The 3,133-nt window shown below is 32.4% G+C and overlaps 1 protein-coding gene and 1 long non-coding RNA gene across 2 annotated transcripts in view; one reads left to right on the forward strand and one right to left on the reverse strand.

Annotated features, from left to right (window-relative positions):
• LOC107697803 (SH3 domain-containing RING finger protein 3-like) overlaps window positions 1–3,133 on the forward strand; it is a 122,811-nt gene that overhangs the window by 111,753 nt on the left and 7,925 nt on the right. The window lies entirely within an intron of this gene.
• LOC107697804 (uncharacterized) overlaps window positions 1–3,133 on the reverse strand; it is a 16,026-nt gene that overhangs the window by 699 nt on the left and 12,194 nt on the right. The gene's annotated exons all lie outside the window — the stretch shown is intronic.

A 3,133-nucleotide genomic window follows, 5' to 3' on the forward strand; every position in this document is an offset into this window, starting at 1 on the left:
TTTTATTCATTTTTTTTTTCATTTATATAAAATACTACTACTACTACAAATAATATTGTAATACAACGACAATAACAATAATAATAATAATAGTTATAAATGTTGTTATTATTATATTAGATTATTAATATAAAGGAATAGTAGTAGTAGTAGTGCTTATTTATTTATATAATTATTATTTTATTCAAATTCTAAAAATAAACAAACAAAGATAAAATAGATAAATATCACTATAATACTATTTAACTAAAATATTTAATAATAATAATTTTAATGTATATAATATTCTTTTTATCAATTATTTTGTTATTATTGTTTAATCAAATAAAAAAGATTTAATAATTATTAATAATATAACAACAGCATTAATATATAAAACAATCATAATATTATTATTATTACTCACAATAATAAATATAATTATTAATCAGTTTCATTGTAATAAATATATATTATTTAAATAATATATTATAAATAAATATTAAAAAAATTTCAATTATTAAATCAAGCTTTTGTTTTGGCAAAAAACCACAGGAGCCCTTAAAGCTTCTCTTATGCTGACAGCAGTCGGTTTATAAGTGCTTCTCATTAGAAGTGCGCATGCTGTGTTTATAAATGCAGGTTATAATCAACCCAAGCTCACAGACGGTGAAAACACGAGATCATGAGCTGCTTTGCTTGTGAAGGCTGATTTATGCTTCTGCGTCGAACCTACGCTGCCTAGCCTGACGTACACCTCTCCAAAAATGTCACAGCACGTCAATTCTACGTGGACCGCAAGTGTTGTGATTAGGGGAGTAAATCGGATGGTTCGTCACGATACGATACGGTACGATACGATATTGATTCTCATACCCAGCGATACGATATTTGTCGATACCTCAAAAGATTCTACGATACGATTACGATTCGATTCGATACAGGAGTATATCGATCGATATATCGATATTATGATAATATATACCTATTTTAAACAACCATCTACATTTTTATTAACTCACAAATGCAACCAAAATATATAACATTCACATATAACATTCATATAAAATGGGAAATTTTCACATCCTGGACATTCACAACAAAAAAATAGGCCTACACTTTTTTTTTAAGAAAATAAACAATTGGAAAAACAATTCTGGCTGCTACTATGGGCTCAGTGCTAAAAATATTTTCTACAGATAACCAAATTACAAGTAATAGCAGAAAATAAATACAATACAACAAAGACACAAGTTCAATAAACAGTGCTTTTCAGGTTTTTCAGCTCAGTCTAAAAGAAATGTTCAGGTACGCTACAGAAATGTAATAATCAAATGTAAAATAACTGCATAGTCTTCACTGTATAAAATAAATATAGATTAATCGTTTTTGATGTTACAAAGGTTATTTAGTCAGGAGCAGTGAGCACTTGTATTTTTCTTTGACAGCATTAGATTTATTATTGGTTTGCTTTCACTTAAAGAACGAAAGCACATATTTAATATAGGCTACTGATACACATGCCTTTTCTTTCTCAACTGTTTACATTAAGATATATAGACTGTGTTTACTAGGATATTTGCCAAAACGCGCATTTTGATGTAATTTTGTCTGTATTTATTCATCCATGCACAAAAAAGCTTGACTGTTTTGCCAACAATCCCGAGCGCCTTGTGCCTAATATCGAGTCCTGATACGTGAGTTTGAACGAGAATGTACGCGTTGGCGGTAATGCATAGACGGACATTATGTGAAAATGTGAACAGTGCAAAAATAAAGGTGCCTATTTATACTACAGATATCGATGTTTTACGCGTAGCATCGATGCATCGTATCTTCAGACATCGTATCAATGTATCGATCCATATCGATTAATCGTAACACCCCTAGTTGTGATTGGTCCGCTAGAGCCCCTCCCTCCGTATGTATTTGAGTTTTGTGTGTTTTTTGCCCTTTAATATATTTTAATGTTACACCTTCTTATTTAAAATAAAGGCGTATGTCCGACGCAGAAGTACAAATCAGCCGTAAAGGTGCCATAGAATGGCATAGTTGAATAATAACAGTTCTGTACATGGAAATGACATACCGTGAGCCTCAAACACCATTGTTTCCTCCTTCTTATGTAAATCTCGTGCATGCAAAAGACCACTGAAAAATATGCAAATCAGAACATAATACCAACTGTGACGTTACAGTCGGGATCACTAATAGTTACGCCTCCAACATTTGCATATACCTGCCCATGTTCTATGCCAGCCGCCAGCCGAATCATCAGAAATTCTGCAGGTATTGTGAAGAAACAAGCGAGGATAATAGCGAAAATGGCAGATCATGGAAATAAATGTTATGTTCCAGGCTGTGCAGGGGATGTGATGTGCAGGGATGGGTTGGTGTCTGTATTCAGAAAGGCACGGAAAACAAATAACGCGAGTTCTAATAAAATAGTGCGGACAATTTAAAATATTGTATCAATGCATTCTATGGCACCTTTAAATGAACACAGTGACACGCTTCACTCTGAAACACAAGTGCATATATTAATTCATGAAATTTGATAATTGCAATAAGCCATTGCGCAGTTTTAATGTTATTCTGATCTTTATTCTAAAGTAAATGTTTTTGACAGGAATTCATCAGTTTATTCATCAATGACGGCACATACATTTTAGGCTTGCTAAAATGCGTTTTCATAGTATGTCACTTGCCCACCGCCCCCACCGTCGTTTTCATTTTTTATAATAATAAAAAAATAAAAATAATTTGGTTCAGTTAGAGAACAGACACTACAATTAAAAACTGAACGCGACTGCTCAATGCAGCGTGCCGAACGACAGTCGCATCACAGATCAGATTTTTTTGATTTATCACGAACCACGAAAGACAAGACAATGGTGGAAGATTTAGTTACGAAATGAAATGCAAAAGCGCCTGTTTTAATAATATTTAGGATTTAGTAAAACCTGTTGACTTTTGCCGTTTATGTGATTTTGGAAGTTTTTTAAAATATTCGTTTCTTATTTATTTCGGTTCCACCGTGTTTGCTGATTTTCTGTTTTTTTCATATTTAAACTTTGTGTAGGTTATTAAAGCAATACGCCCCAAGAAGCTGTGGTTTACAGTGAATTTATAACAGCTAAGGGGCGTTGTTAGG

This window comes from Sinocyclocheilus anshuiensis, unplaced genomic scaffold (genome assembly GCF_001515605.1).
Source record: "Sinocyclocheilus anshuiensis isolate Anshui unplaced genomic scaffold, SAMN03320099.WGS_v1.1 scaffold1123, whole genome shotgun sequence".
Lineage (NCBI taxonomy): Eukaryota > Metazoa > Chordata > Actinopteri > Cypriniformes > Cyprinidae > Sinocyclocheilus > Sinocyclocheilus anshuiensis.